The sequence below is a fragment of the Mustela nivalis genome, assembly GCF_964662115.1.
Source record: "Mustela nivalis genome assembly, chromosome: 3".
In the NCBI taxonomy this organism is placed as follows: domain Eukaryota; kingdom Metazoa; phylum Chordata; class Mammalia; order Carnivora; family Mustelidae; genus Mustela; species Mustela nivalis.
In genome coordinates, this window is record NC_139022.1 from 117,590,083 (window position 1) to 117,606,116 (window position 16,034).

Genomic DNA, 16,034 nt, shown 5'->3' on the forward strand with positions numbered 1-16,034 from the left:
GAATCCAAGCGTCAATAAAGATCATATTAAATCTTAGGGCTTTTGTGTCTCTGAAAGTTATTCCAGGCACACTTTTATGTATTTACAGACATCAGCTTTTCAATAAAGAACAAGGGATTTCCAATTAGAAACACTATCAGGATTAGATGTTGCTGCGTGTAATGGAATTCCCAAAGTAACAGAGGCTTGAACACACAGGGTTTACTTTACTGCATAAAAATAGTTCAGTGCTGGCATGGATGCTCCCCAAATTCATTAAGGATCCAGGCTTCTTCCATCTTTATGCTCTGCTGCTCTAGCTTCTGTCCTCAAGTTCACCACATGGCCCGAGAAGACTCCTGGAGCTCCGATTCTCTTCTATGAACATTGGCTTCATCACAGGCCCCTGGCTACAGTGGTTCCAGGAATCCCATCCAGACTCCACAATTCCACTGGGGGCCCAAGAGGAAGAGAGGAAGGGCTGAGTCAACCCCCTTAGGCAGTCTTCCCGGAATGTTTACAATCTGCTTCCATTTGCACATCACTGGCCAGAACTGAAGGGGAAGGTGGGAAATGCAGTATTTTAACCGGGCACATCGCTTCCCTGGATGAAGTGTGGGTTTTGTTGGCAAGGAGAATGGGGGAGGAACACTGGCCAGCCAGTGCGAGTCTCTACTGCAGGTGCTTATGTGCCAAGGATTGTATACATAATCACAAGCCAAGTAGACCAGTTTGTGGATGTATTAATCTAGCTATTTAACATAAAATACCAGTATCTGTATCAGTTAGGATTCTTTTGATGGCATGTGATAGAAACCACATCTTTGACTGGCTTGCACAATAAGGACGTTTATAATCCCACATATTTCACTTACAGAGGTGGGGTTAGCTCTGGGGTTGGTTGATTCAGCAGCTCGAAGACATCATCAAACCTGGGGTCTGTCCATGTATCATTTCTCTTGTATTAGTGTTGGTTGCATCAGAGGCAAGTGGCTACAGTGGTTCCAGGAACCATCTCTGGACCCAATAATATTCAGGCAAATACAGTGGTGCATTATTTTTAGTGACTCTCTCTCAGAAGTCACAGAATGTCCTGAATAGTCTCTTCATGCCTCCGTGGCCAGCGCTGGTTTATCATCTACTCCTGGACAACTCATTGGCAGGGGAGAAGGGCAATTAGGCCACTTCTGGAGCTGGGATCAGCTTCTAGGAAGCTCGTGGCTACCTAGGGGAGTAGTAAATACCTGAATAAAATTGGGACTCTGTTAGTAAGGGCCACAGAGGAAGCATGCTGATAGGTAAGTATCATCTCCATTTTGCATTGAGGGGATTGAAGCTCAGAGAGGTGAAATAACTTGTTGAAGGTTCAGCAGCTGGTGAGCAGCAGAGAGAGAGCCAGAACCAGGGGGTGTCATTCCTAGTGTAACCCGTTTTTCCTCCCACTCTTCAACTGGAGAAGGGAGGGGCTCCAGAAGTTTTCTGTGTCAGTGCCTCCCGAACTTCAGCCATTTGTCTGCTGCTTTTGTGGTTTCCCCCCTCAGATTGACTTTATACCTGCATGGCGATTTGCTAAAAACTTTATTTAGCTAAGATGGCCTTTATGATTTTTATTAAAATAAACTCATGATTTTGGCATCAATGATTGCTTTTAAAAAGGACAAAAACAGACATAAATGGGAAATTAGTCTTGCTTGACAGAAGTAGAAGATAAATCCTCAAAAGAAATACAGTGTAAACAACCCTCTTCTCCTTTTTAGAGGGATGCTGTTACCCAACGTGTGACCTATCTCTGTTGCAAAGAATGACCAAGAGTGTGGAAAGCATTAGAGACTTACCAGCACCAAGCTCCCTCCTTGATAAGGTAAGGACTTACAGAGAAGGGGGAAAGCAGTCAGGCTTTCTTATGATGCGATTCGGTGCCGTGTAAGCCTCCTCCACGTCCACTTGAAATGATCCCACATACATTCTTGAAGAAACCTTAACTTGGATCTAAGCCTGAATACTTTGTGATTGCTGCATTGCACATAACAACACAATCTTGGGGAGGGGGGTGCGTACAGCAGTAAGCATGCCTCCCAGAGATCTGTGGTTTTGTTGGCACTCAGGCAATCTGGGTGAGGGTTGACCAGATGACCCTTGTCTGTCTAGGACAAGGAACAAGGTCGGCAGACTTTCTGGAACAAGTCAGGAAGTGACTGTTGTAGGCTTTGTGGACCTCGCAGTGTTGGGTGCAGTGACTGTTGTGGTGTGACAGTAGCTCAGACAAGATGTAAGTGAATAATTAGGGCTGTGTTTCATAAAACTTTAGGAATGCTGAAATTTTAATTTCATATAATTTGCAAACAACAACGAATAGTGTTCTTCTTTTGATTTTTTTCAACCAATTAAATATTTATTCAAGATTTATTTATTTATTTATTTATTTATTTATTTGAGGGAGGGAGAGAGAGAGAGAGAGGGAGAGTGAGCAAGCAGGGGAGAGGGGTGGGAGGAGAGGGGGAGAAGAGAATCTCAAGCAGACTGTGCTGAATGTGGAGCCTGACACAGGGCTCGATCTCATGACTCCAAGATCACCACTGGAGCCTAAAGTCGGATGCTTAACCAACTGTGCCACTCACAGCTCTAGGGCCATACAAAAACAAACAGTAGGCCAGATTTGATCTGAGAACCACAGTTTGCACACCCTGACTTAAAATGGAAGCTATCCCTGCCTCTGCCAGAGCTGGCATCCTAGGTGTGGGACCTGCTAGACTGTGTGTGGTCCTACACCAAGAAGCCCCCTCCCCCCAACCTTGGTTGAATGCTCTGCTACAAGCATCTTGAAAATATTGATAATTTTTAAATAAGGGGCCCTGCATTTTCATTTTGCAGTGGGACCTGCAAATTACATAGCCAGCCCTGTTGTCTTCTCCTAAGCTGTGTAGAGACATGGAAAATTATGGCCCAGTAGTGGTCTCACTGGAGCACGTTCTCAGAAGTGCAAGAAATGAAATGGAAACACCACAGTCTCTTAAAGTCTATGCCTGAAAGGGCTGATTGTCACCATTTCTCACCTGCTGTTGGCTGAGGTCATATGGCTGAGCCCAAAGTCAGGAAAACAGACTCTGTTCTTTTAATGAGAGGGATTCTAATGTCACATGACCAAGGGCTGGGATATGGGGAGAGGTGATGAAATGGGGGCAGCAATGCCATGTCTCACCAACTCTGTTACACTGTGTTAATCATTCTGGCTATTTGCACACCTCTAGTGTCAAAGAACTCATTATCTGGTCCTGTTATCTGTAAGCTTTGTTAGTTCCTTGTTCCATCAGCCCAGGCAGAGGCAAGGACAAAAGACTTCTGTGTGTCCTCAGGTTGATTTCTGGGGTCAGCAATACACAAATGGTCTTCTTTCCCCCTCTGCGGGATCAGAGAGACTGACAGCGTGGACACTCCAATGAGCTGGCATTTTGAATGTACCAGTGGACATGCTAGTCTCCAGCCAAACATTCAACCAGCTCTCTTTCCTGGACAAGTCCTCTTGGGGATCTCAGTAGCTTGAATAGCACCTTCACACTGAGAAACTGGAGAAGAAAAATGTCTGGTTCACATGCTGCTTATGAATTCTTTCTAGGTTTTAAACACATTTGAGGAAACCGAGTGAGTCCACAAACCTAGATCAAACTGTCATTCCCCTGCTTCAAGTCCTTTCCTGGTTCCCCTGGCCCAGCTTGGCTTCCCTTCACGGCTCTTTGTGATGTGGCCACAGCTGCCCATAACTGCATTTCTTGCTCACGATAAGCCTCTAGATTCACTGGACATCTTCCACCTCTTGGCCTTTGCACAGTCACAGTCCTGGAGATCACCAGTGTGATAAGCCAACTCGAGTACTTTTCAGCAAGAAAAGAGAAATTGTTGGTGCTCGTAATTGAATACCCAATGGCGGAGGGAGCTTTGGCCATGCAGAAGCGCTTCAATCATGTTGTTTAGAATACGCTTTCCTCTGTATCTACTCCATTCTCGGGCAGGAAGTCCCCTCGTGGTGATCTGCAAGAGTAGCTTCAGGAGGAGAGAGTCTTTTTTCTAGATTCTCCCGTGAAGTTCCCAGCGCTGACTCTCACTGGCTGCCTGGGGTCACGCGTCCCCCCACCAATGGCGGCAGGAGCTGGAGTGTACTGATTGCCCAGGCCTGGATCCTTTAGCCATTCCAGTGTCTAGAAGAGTGGCCTTGGCTCCACTTAAACCACAGGGATCCAGAGTGGGGATTTTTTGGGGGAGAAACAGGGGGCGGTTACCAAATCAAGTAATGAGCAGGACGGGGGAGCCAAGACCACAGACGTCCCCACCCTCTGGTTCCTCTGTCTGGAACGCCTCCCTTTTCTCTGCTGACAAACCTCACTCATCCTCCTAGCTCCACCTCCAGTGTCATCCCTCTTGTAGAACCCTCAGCCCCCACCCCCCAAGATAGGATAAGCCACTCCTTTCTCAGTGGGTTCCTCCCATCACTCCAGCTATGCTACACTGGTCTCTTGGAGCCACCTGCTTCTGGAAAATGGTGGTGAATTTGGCCAGACTCCCCAGTTTCAGAGCCTGTATCAGTACACACCCTCCCCGATTTCCACGTGTCCTTGGCTTTCCTCCGCAGGACCCTTGGCTTCCCCGTCTGTGTGCGTCCCCTCAGGCTGACCACTGGTGTGCACACCTCGACACCCTTGCCATCTTCAGCAACACAAAATCTCATCATACGTGTGATTTTTGTGAGTGTTATAGCCTGACTGAAGACCTGAGGTGGGGTGACAGAGGAATCTCATGGCTCTGGCAGAGCCTTCCACTGTTAGGTTGGCTCCCCACTTAGCCCCGCCCCTTTCTAAGAACACCCTTCTCCCCAGGGTGGCCCCCCCCACCGGGCCCAGCCTTGACTCCTCCTGTCCCCCCCTGCAAGGCACAGATCTGCCAGTCCGGTCTGCAGTTAACCACACCCCTTCCACTCTTCCCTGCTCCCGACGGCTCCTGCTGGCGAATACTTCACATCGGGATGATTCCAGTGGTCTGTACCGCCTCTCCCTTCTCAGCGGGATCTGAGCTCCTTTGAAGGCCCAGGTCCAGGTTGTCTCTATGTCTCCAGTGCCCAAGACAGGGCATGGCCTGAGTAGGGGTTCACTAGAGGCTAAATTCAAAAACTAGTTCAACAAAACCCCGCATTTTAAAAAATCAGGAGGAATATCTTTGGCCACTGCAGGAAGCCGGGAGAGGGTGGGTGAGCGATGATTTCAGCAGAAATGCCACGGGACGCTCAGGTTCTCAATTATTTATGGACCTAAGGAGACACGTTCCCGGAGTGCTGTGATATATTTTGAAGATGTCAGGGCCGAATGTGAGTGACTTTGTTCCTTACAGTCCCTGCAGCCCTACTCTGCCGCTGCCAGGGAGGGGGGCCCTTAGCTTCTTTTTGCAACTAAGAAGAACTGGTTTGGAACTCAGTTTTGCTCCTACTCGGTTACCGCTTCTCAAGGTGCTGGCAAGGATGGCGAGATGAGGGCCGGTCAGGACAGCCTCTGGGAACAGAGGGGTCTGGGTTCTGCCCTGGGCCACTATAGGCTTCGCCCTCTGTGGGAGGCTGTTTTCTGCTCTGTGCTGTGGAGACCAGCACTAGTCTTCTGCCAGGGGCCTGGGGGTCTTCAGCGACCGGGGTGCACCTAGCAGGTAATCACTGAGGCACTCACATGCTCTGTCCTGGCTCAACTAGGTCCAGCCTGACCTTGTGTGGCTCTGAGTTTCTGGGGTCTCCCATCAGGGGCAGAGTTTCTGGATGGAACTTTAAAAAAGATTTACAAAGCATAGGCATTTCATTTGAACCAGGGGGTAGAGGTGGTGTGGTTTTCTGCAAGGGAGTTCTTATTTGGAGAAGGAAGAGTCGAAGGGTTTCTAGGCCAAACTGTTGGTGCTTTTCTCAAGAATAGAGGATGTGTGAGTTCTAAGCATAGGAGGTGTGCGGGTCCTGGAGACAGAGGGTGTGCTGGTCTTGGGGCCCAGGGGTGTGTTTGTCCTATGGGACACATGCAGACTCTACAGTCAGACGGTCCTGAATGTTTACCTTGTGTTTGGTGACCCAGAAGTGGGTGGAGGTGGGGACAGCCTCTGGGGCCTCATCCTCATGGGAGCTGGCCATGACTTTCATGATGGATTCCCACTTCTGGATACCTTCTACAATGTTCATATGGTAGCCGACAGAGACTGTGATCACAGAACTCTCCTAGGGTCTGGTATTCCACAGGCGCTTAATAAGTGTTGGCCGAATGAACTATTTGATGAATGAACAGCCTCAGACTCGGGGTGAGATGGAGCTCGATGCAAATTGTATGTGTCCCTGGCAAAGTGTCCATTTCTTCTGAACGTCTATGTCTTTGTGTGCAGAAGTGGGTGTAAAACCACCAAGTAGGCTAGATTTTGGAGGATGGACTAGATCACCGCTGGAGAAGCACCCAGCACCTAGCGCAGTCTATGACGGATTCTCCCTCCGAGTGCCCAGCTGCCTTCTTTAGAATTCTCCGCTTTTCCCCCCTTATTCTGCTCTAAATAAATCATTCTCTCCTTAAGTACTGCCTTCTAGATGAAGAAAACTCTCTTATTTAATTTGATTGTTTTCCTGTTTGTTTAATTACTACCATTAAAACGTTAATGCTTTCTTGTATTTTTTCATGGCAAATGTGATATTTTAACTCCACTTGGGGTTATTTTATTCGTCAACCTTCTGCTGTTGCAAGTATCAGAAACCGGATTCGAAGGGAGACTTCAGAAAAGGGGGACATTTCCTGGTTCCTGGAATTAAATATCGTTGGGGTTGCTTTAGTCAAAACAAGGCTGCAGTCAGACAGCCGGTCAGGCATGTGGTGTCTGGCTCTTGGCTCTGCTCTCCTGTGTCACCCTCACTCGGGGGCAGCCTTTGCTCCTGTCGTCTCCTCTCAACCCTGGCACTGAAAGCACTTTCCCTTCCCATTAGATGCACGGAGCATCTTGGGACTTGGGTCCAAATGCTGCAGCTGGAGGACTGGCCAGCCCTGCTGGGCTCCATGCCTGGAGGTACGGCTGGGGGCTTGGTCCCCTCCAAACCTCCTTGGCTGCGAGTGGCAGGAGGTGTGTCCCATAGGGAAACCAGGGTGGTTTCTGCTCTCTGAGGCAGGAGACATCAGTGAGGATCATTATTTCTATCTCGCAGGTGAAAAAACAACCTATGTCTGCCACTGTTCTAGCAGCAGCTAACTCAACCCCCTCTAAGAAGCTTATTTCCTCAGAAAGATAGGACCTTGCGGGGCGCCTGCTGGCTCAGTGGGTTAAGCTGCTGCCTTCAGCTCAGGTCATGATCCCAGGATCCTGGGATTGAGTCCCACATCGGGCTCTCTGCTCAGCAGGGAGCCTGCTTCTCTCTCTCTCTCTCTGCCTACTTGTGATCTCTGTTAAATGGATGAATAAAATCTTAAAAAAAAAGAAAGAAAGAAAGAAAGAAAGAAAGAAGGAAAAAAGAAAAACAGGACCTTGCTATCACACCGTCAACTTAAAAGACCACTGTGGAACCAAAGGGCTTTTGTCGACTTCTAGAGATGTCCAGGGCCGTCTGCGGGGCCTGGTTGCTGAGGAGCTTGCGAGGAGTGCTCTTCAAAGAGGTTGAAGGTGGCCTTTGTCATGGCCGCTTGGCGCGGACCCCCGTCCCTGACGATCTTGTGCAGGTCCCCATCATGGATCTTCATTCCTTTATCTGTGAAATGGAAACAAACAACCCCATCCTCCCAGAGACGTTTGGAGGATGTGCTGTGGCGACCAGCACTTAGTACGCACTCAATGAGAGCAGGGTTGGTCGGGAACCCATGCCACCGTAAGCAAGTCCGTCCACCATTGGAGCCGAGCATCTCTGTCCGCCCAGTGAGGTGATGCTAATCTCGCATCCAGGGTTGGGCAGGCAGGAGGCACTTTGTGAGCATTTGGAGACTTTGTGGACTATACATTCCTATGGGATGTCAGGCATCTTTACCAACAAGACCTTGCTGTTACTAAGTCCCCGGCTATTCAGATAAGGAAACTGAGGCTCAGGAAGGCAAACTTCCTCCTTACACAGCAGAGGGGCAGAGTCAGGCTTTTTTTTTTTTTTTTTTTAAAGATTTTATTCATTTATTGGTCAGAGAGAGAGAGATAGACCAAGAGCACAATCAGGGGGAATGGCAGAGGGAGAAGCAGGCTCCCTGCTAAGTGCAGAGCCTGATGTGGGACTTAATCCCAGGACCCCGAGATCATGACCTGAACCAAAGGCAGACCCGTATCTGACTGAGCCCAGGTGCCCCCAGAGCCAGGCTTTGAACCCATGTCCTTACCACTGTTCCAGCTGCTTCCCTGAGGAACTGGGGGGCTACTTCCACATATAGCCCTCATCCCTCAGGGCCTGGTCAAGAAGTCACCTCTCGTGTGTCTCCCCAGGACTCCCTAGCCTGGGTTAGGACCCTCCGTGGTTTCCCCCAGCCCCCCAAGACCCCATCACAGCTCTTCCTCCTGGAGGTGCTACTGTCTGTGTGTCTGTCTTCTTCCACTGGACCATGGACCTGGCCTGAAGTGACTCAGAGCTCCTCACCCCCGGTGTGCTGCTGGGACTGACGGTGTAGCCCGTAAATTTGGACTCAGTGGCTTGGTATGAGGAGCTTCCGGCTTCACTGCAATCCTCCCCACTGTCCTTGAGCAGTGCTAAGAGCCTCCCTGAGCCTCAGTTTTTTCCTCTGTGAAATGGGAACACCTCCTAGCTGTGTGGTTGTCAGGATAGAAATAGTGTGACAACAGAATCTTCTGCTCTTTGAGGACTTCATCATTTCATTCATTTCTCCCAGCCATCTTTTAAGGCAGAGCCTAGAATCTTGCACATTTTACAGACAAGAAAGAGACTGAGAGGCAAGCATGGATTTGCCCCGAGTTGCATAGAGGGACCTCCTAAGTGAGGTCTGTAGTAACAATACACATTCATGGAATGATGGGGTGGGGCGCCCCCACCACACTGCCCCTTGTCCACCCTGCCAGCCCTGGTTAAAGGCCAAGCTTGGCTGGGCTGTGTACCCACACGGCTTGCTGGGGAGGAGAGCGGGGCTCTACACACCAGGTCTGGGGGCAGCTTCTGGACGGTGGGAGGTTGAGGGAAGAACAGAGGTCTTGGCTAGCCTCCCTGAGAAGCATCTGGGCTCACAAAGTCTGATGTTCGTATCCGGTGGCACCCCTCCGCCACCCCACCTTCACTGCGCTCCACACCTTCACTGCGTCTTCCTCTTAGTGGGCACGGCTTCCTTCTGCGGGAGGAGCTGGAGTGGCCGCCTGTGCTCTCTGCAGGGGCAGCCCAGAGTATGTTCCCATCAAGGAAGGGCTGAGGGGGCACAGCGTGAGGTGACACAGACTCCATGTCAGAGACCCCTCCGGAGACAGCTAGAAATACTTGGGGTAGAAGGGAGGGGCCTGTGAGTGGGATGCCAGTGGTGGGGGACCTCAGAGACTGTTCTACTGCACAGCCAGTGAGTGTTGGGGCTTTGGGCAGCACTGGAAAGCAGGGGGTCAAGGCCAGGCAGAGAGGTGCTCTGGGGGAGGGCTGGGGGAAAGTAGGTGTAGAGGACAGATTTGGATCCACTGTCCAGCAAGAGAATCATTTGCCAGGATATCTCCTGTCTCTGGAGATATTCAAGTAGATACTCAAGCAAAGATATGGAAGGATTAGGGCACCAGACCTTCAAAGACCCTTCTCTGATTCTCTTTATCTGGGGGAAATGACTGATGAACTCACTGCTCCTGTGTTGGGGATGACCTTGGCCTTGCAGAGAAGACTTCAGGGTGAGAAGCTATGAGCTGGCTTTTGGGGGCCCGGTCAAGGGCAGGGCACAGCAACCCTTGGCGAGGGCCCAGGATTGCTTTTCTTTCCCTGATCTCCAGGATGGCAGCTGTTGACTATCCTGCAGCTTAGCATCTGGTTCTTCCAGACTGGTGGAAGGTCATGTTCGAGTAGATATAAGTGACCAGAGGACAGACAGGCAGCTCATCTCTAAGGCTGAAGGGACAGGGAAGATCAAGGGGGCTATGAGAAGGCACCTGGGTGAGGTGGCCATCTGGACAGTCTGGGATCCTACTGGGAGCCTTTTAGGTAGGGGCAGGTGAGCTGGGAGCATGGAGAATCAGGGATGGCTTCCTTGCAGAGGCGGTGTGACAGTCTTGAAAGATGGAGAATACTGGAGAAAGAGGGAGAGACATTGCAGGCAGTCCCTAAACCTGAGACTAGAGCCAGAGGCTGGGTTCATCAGTACCTGTTTGGTTGTAGTTGAGAGAAATGGAATTAAACCCAAATGGATTTCTTTTTTTTTTTTGATTCACGTAATTGAGAAGTCCAGAGGCAGCTTCAGGCATAGGTAGATCCAGATTCTCGAACAATGTCATATCTCTTTCTGTTATTCACATCTGCTGCCCCCATGTACTGTCTCAGAGGGGCTCTCCCAAAGATGCTCACTGGCAGCACCTCTCCGCTGGCTCTGCAGAGAACAGTCTCATTGCTCTCACTTCCTGACTTGGGCCATGCCCAGCCCTGGACCAGGCATGGAAGACTGTGGTTGGCTTCGGCTGGGTCATGGCCCACCTCCTGGGTTAAGACGGTACAGAACTATTTCCATAAGGAAAATTAGGCTCCCAGAAGAGGGACTGTGGATGGAGGTGAGGCGAAACGTGTCTGTGTCCGGGGGCTGATCCTGCCAATGGGTTTCCTGCCACCAGCTGCCGCCACCTTTCCTTCTAACTTCTGAGCCCTCCTGGCTTCCTCGTCATGATGCTTGGACTCTCTGCCCAGAGGCTCCTTTTCTTGTCTGAGCACCGTCTTGGTGACTGACTGCCAGATGTCCGCATCCTAAGCCCCAGAGCCTGTGAATATGTGCGCTTCTGTGGCAAAGGGCACTTTGCAGATGGGATGGAGTTAAGAGCTCTGAGACGAAGGGACAGTCCTGGATTGTCCAGAAGGGGCTCCGTGTAATCACAAGCATCCTTGTGAGCAGGAGAGGCAGGAGGAGGGGCTGCGAGAGCAGACGTGGAGTTTGGAGGGATGCCATGAGCCCCGGGATGCAGGCTGCCTTGAGAAGCTGGTAAAGCAAGGAACAGATTCTCCTCTGGAGCTTTCTTGAGAGCCGCGGTGGATCAATAATACATTTGTGTTGTTTTTAAGCCATGAAGTTGGTGGCAAGTTTGTTGCCGTGGCCAGAGGGAACTGGCACACCCCTGAGTACTTGACATCTCATCTTCTGGTTGTCTTGCTCTGCCCCGCCCTCCCTCCATCCCCCAGAGAAAGAGTCATCTCCCCGGGGTCCCTGCTGGAGAAGGGCTGGGAGTCAGGTCTGCCCCCCTCAGCTAGCCCTGCTCCACTGCGCAGCTTGCCTGGGGCTCACAGATCTGTCGCTGCCTGGGATTTACTCGGAACCTTCCTCCTCCATGGGAGAATGCACACAGCAGCTTGGCCTCTGCTTACACGCCACTTCCACCCCGAGAAGTCTTCCGTGACTTCAACAGCTCATTGGCTCCCCTTCCCTGCACACTCTCCATCGGCTTGACTCATGCCGGGGTGGAATGTATGTTTCTCTTTTCCACCATCAGGCTGTGAGCTCACTGAGGACACGGACAGTGTCTGATTCCTCAGTCGCTGTTCCCTCGCAGGGCCTGCCCAGAGCAGGAGCTAAGTACGCATTTGTTGAATTAATGAATGACAGTAGGTGGTGTACTAGGCAGGCAGGGTGGGTCAGGGAGAACTCCTGCCCAAAGATAGAATTGGACTTGACTCCTGGCTGGTCCCCCCAAATCCATTTTCTCTTCTTCCTGGTTCTTGCCTCCCTTGTAGTTGGAGGTGGCCGTGGGCTGAGTACTGAATTCTAGCGCAGGAGATACAGCCAGAAACGATAAGCTCCCTTTTGGAGCTAAGGCTCAGCTGTGTCCGTCCACATTTTCTTCCCTGGCTAAGGCTGGCAGGAGATGGGGACAAGGCGACCAGTGGTGGAGGCCTCAGCCTGCTCCTGACGAAGAGGAAGAGGTCCCACTGAGCAGGAGTACAGGCTCGGGACCGCCATGGCGTGAAGAACCGATTCAGACGTGTTGAGGCCTTATTCATCGTGGAGCTACATTTCGGCAGAGTGTATTACTCAGATTAATATGGAGATTGGTGCCTTGAACTGCTGGTGCTGCCATCACAATGTACACGGCGTGGCCTGGGACTGGGCCCGGGGTGGGAAGGACATTGCAGCCCCAGGCAACAAAGCGGGGCCCTCTTGCTTTGCAGGTGAGAACATCTAAGGAACCATTGCCTACAGTGGGCCAGGGAAGCAGCCTTTTGGTGGGGAAGAGAGAAAGAGCCTGAAAGCTGGTGTGCTTTTTGTTCCTTTTTGCTGCCCACAGCAAGACCGTGTGAGAAAGGCACATGCTCAGGCAAGAACTGTCCAGTCTATGGGCCGCCGTGAAGGGCAACAGAGCTCAGAAACGCAGGGCCTGGGGCACCTGGGTGATTCAGGGGTTAGGTCTCTGCCTTCGGCTCAGGTCATGATCTCAGGGTCCTCGGATCGAGCCCCGCATCAGGCTCTCTACTCGGCGGGGAGCCTGCTTCCCCCTCTCTTTCTGCCTGCCTCTTTGTCTCCTTGTGATCTCTCTCTCTCTCTGTCACATAAATAAATAAAATCTTAAAAAAAAAGAGAAGAAAAGAAAAGAAAAAGAAATGCAGGGCCTCTCTGCATGGGCTGGGTTTTCCTGAATGGGACTATTGCTTGAGCAAGAAATAACACTTCTGCTGGGTTCAAGTGTTTGGCGTCCTCTGGGGTGATTTTTGTAGCAGCTAGCATGACCCTAACTACACATGTGGCTTTGGTAACTACCAACTTTGGGTGTAAACGTGCACTTTGGCTGAGTCTCTGGTGGCCGGAATGGGCCTCACAGAACTCTCCTCTCCCAGGCCGGCATGGATCCACAGCATGATGCTGGACTCGGGGGGCTACAGGATCCCCAACGAGCCAGTCTGCAAAATGCAGAGAGAGAGAGAGAGAGAGAGAGAGACAGACAGACAGACAGAAAGGGCTCTGCTACCCCCTAATAAAAGGCCCTGGGCTTTTGCCACTGAAAACCAGAATTAGTTCCTGGGTCACCAAAGGCAAGGGCCACGTTGACAACTTGGAAATAATCTCGTGTATTTGCTTAGTTCCGTGATTCACGGAGTACTCCCTCATCTGTGATCTCATGCGATGTGCCAAAGCGGTGAGGAAGGTGTTACTTAGATTTTTCAGAGGAAGGACACTGAAGCTTCAAGATTAATCACTTGCCCTGGGTCATACAGCTAATGAGTGAGGAAGCTAATTCAAGGCCAGCTTCCCTTCTCTAGAAATTTGCTGTTGAATGACTGAGATGTGGAAGGGCATCTTTATCACGGGCCTGGTGAGTGTGTGTGTGTGTGTGTGTGTGTTTGTATGTGTGTGTTCAAAGACAAGGGAGTCTTTGCATTTCTGTAGGCCTTGTGGACCCCATGTACTGGGATTTTGCTGGACAGAAGGACCATGGAGGGCAAATATGCTTGCCCAGAAAAATCCTTCCTGATGATATATCTGAGCTCAGAGAAGCCAGACAAGCTGTGATGAGCACCTAGGACTTAATACCTGCACTGAAGGCCTCTCTGTGTCACTCACTCACTCTGCCCTGCCCTCCATGGGCTTTGCCTCCTGGACTGGCTCTCCCACACCCTGAAGGAGGAATCTCACCTGGTCCCCAACATTGCCACCTTCCCATGCCCTGGGCTGCAAGGCTGGGCTCTGGGAACTAAGGGAGAGTTCCGGGGGCTGGAGTCCCTGCCTGGACTGGCTGTATTGGATTGAGTCGTGGACCTTTGCTGGTCTTCAGCATCCCCAGCCTCCCTGCCCCCTTCACTGGGGAATTTTCCCCTCTGGCACTATGGGTGGAGTTGTCCTGGGGCTGTCTATCAAGGTGGCTGTGTTCTCCAGACCAGGCCAGGGACGTGGTTTTGAATGATAGGGAGAGACCCCCAGAGGTCATTCATCACAGCGGAGGCAACCTGGCAGAGAGAAGAGCTTCCTCCCCCCGCCCCCACCCCTAGCAGCTCTGGCATTTGCTGAGTTCAATCCTCTGGGTTTCCCTTCTTTTTGGGAGCTACCTGACACTCTTCCAGTAGATTAAAATCCCTCACATCAGGGTTTAGGGCTTGCAGCCAAGGACTCTTGATGATGCAGACAGAAACCCAAGTGCATAGTAGGAACGGAAATATTTTCTAAAGCCTTCTTTAGAGCAAAGCAGTGTGCATTTATTGAGCACCAGCTTTGTGCCAGCCCCCGTTCTGAGCACCGGAGCTACAGAGGGGTACAGATCTCCTTTACAGTCTGGACGAGCTCGTGGTTTGTGGCAGGGGACGGCAAAGGGACAGAAACCAGTGTCAACGCCCTGCTGTGCTGTGTCTCCCATGTAATAAACTCCCAGCTGCTAATTCAGTTGGCACCCAGAAGGGTTTGCTCCTGCTTCCTCATTTCCCTCAAAAAAAAAATCAATAAACTGCTTATAATGTCTTTAATAAAGACCAAATCAGAGCTTTTTATAACCTTATTATAAGGTTGGCATTTTCCACGTTTTCCCCAAACGCTGAAATCAAGTCAATGTGACATCATTTGGGAATCAGACAGTGGACTGAGACAACTGCTTATGCTAAAGTAACCAATAACCAAGCCGAGTTTGGCAGGTTACCATTTTCAGAGGCCCTCGTGGGCATCTCAGCCACCCTGCAGGTTAGAAGACTAGCTCCGAGACGGGAAGGAGCCTGCCCAAATTCACACAGCGAGATGGGAATAGTAGAGCTGGGGTTTGATCTTGGATCTGCCTGGCTCCTCAGCCCCAGTTTTCTCCTTCGAGCAGTGCCGAAGAGTGGCACTGGGAGCTGCAGTGGTGGGGCTGGGTGGAGAGGATTTCTGCAGGGAGAAGGTTTCGGGAAGGGCAGTTGCCGGCGGGTGCCGCGGCGGGCACATCCGTGTCCCTGCACTGCCCCCTGGTGGACGGCGTGAGCCTGGCCTCCAGGCAGTTGGAGGGTTTGAGCTGGGAGTTTGAGCTGATTGTAGCTACTGTGGGTGGGTTTGGGGAAACCTGGTGGAATAGCCTCTGCTTTTGGACAGCTGAAACGTTCCAGAAGAGATAACAGATGTTTATGTATTGGCTTGTTTGTTTATTTATGAATGCATTCAACCTGTCTCCAGAGATATCTGCACAACCCTGCCCCAAAGTTGAGAACTGGGCATCGCCCTTGCCCTCTGGGAGGCCCCCGCCCATGACAGGGTCAGGCCCACAGGTAGATGCCCATGATGGGGGTGATGTGGGCACCGTGAAGCCATGCACAGGGCATGCTGGGAAACCCTAGCCTGGGCAGGAACGGGGAGTGGTGGGAGGGGCGAGGGCTAGTTTGCTCAGAGAAGGTAACAGGTTGGGTAAGTTTGGAGGGGCAGCCGAGGGAAGATGGTACAGAGGGAGCAGTATGTCCGCTGTGAAGGGAACAGCTCGGCCTTTGTGCTGCAGTAGTCGTTTAGTGTTCCTTCCCTTCTGGAGACCCACCCCAGACTGCGTGGACTTCTGGGGCTCCACTTTATCTGGCTTTGCCCCCAGATCAAGGAGGATCCAAAGCAGGGGTGAGCTAGACTGAGGAGCAGGTGGACCCGGTCAGCCCGGCAGGTGGTGTGGCCAGAGCCCTGGGGAGGGCCCTGGGGCAGCAGGGGACTGTGGAGAATAAAATGATAAGAGGCAGGGAGTAGCCTGTTGGCTCAAATAAGAGATTCAGCTCTTCCTGAAGGCAATGGGGTCCTGTTAAAAGGTTCTGAGCAGGAGAGTGGCCAGGCCACCCCTGACTTAGAAAGTTTCTGACAGAACAGAGAGCTCTCCCAGAGCAACCCCGAGACCCAGGCAGAGGGACCCCTGCTGTGCTTCCCGTGCTTTGGCAGACCCTGGCCTGGCCCTCCAGCCATGCTGCTCTGCACAGCCCAGGAGTCGCTGGCCAGGAGGATGTGCCC

The 16,034-nt window shown here is 51.4% G+C and overlaps 1 long non-coding RNA gene across 1 annotated transcript in view; it reads left to right on the forward strand.

Annotated features, from left to right (window-relative positions):
* LOC309860763 overlaps positions 1–16,034 on the forward strand; it is a 78,930-nt gene that overhangs the window by 56,142 nt on the left and 6,754 nt on the right. Inside the window, exon 4 of the long non-coding RNA XR_014309612.1 lies at positions 1,737–1,840. This is a non-coding gene — a long non-coding RNA (uncharacterized lncRNA). The remainder of the gene's footprint in view (positions 1–1,736; positions 1,841–16,034) is intronic.